The sequence below is a fragment of the Egretta garzetta genome, unplaced genomic scaffold (assembly GCF_000687185.1).
Source record: "Egretta garzetta isolate BGI_Z169 unplaced genomic scaffold, ASM68718v1 scaffold287, whole genome shotgun sequence".
Taxonomy (NCBI): domain Eukaryota; kingdom Metazoa; phylum Chordata; class Aves; order Pelecaniformes; family Ardeidae; genus Egretta; species Egretta garzetta.
Window position 1 is genome coordinate 253,485 of NW_009260435.1, and position 295 is coordinate 253,779.

Genomic DNA, 295 nt, shown 5'->3' on the forward strand with positions numbered 1-295 from the left:
GGAGGCGGCGGTGAGTGGGGCTGGTAGCCTCGTGCAAGAGCAGCATCCCGCCCTGCCGGTCCCGAGGAACAGGCCTCAAAGGAACGGGGCACGAGCGCAGACCAGGCCCGTCTGGGTGGCTTCAGCTGGGACTGCTGTTACATCGCATCCTTAAAAAGCATCAGTGAACTCTTCTTTCGCAGCTGCTTATTTTTTCACCTGGCCTTCTAGTGAGTTGTAATGTGGCTGGGAAGAGGGGAGCTATAGCCCACACCCTTGCATTCGCATGGCTGAAAACAAGCGATATTGCTCTGTG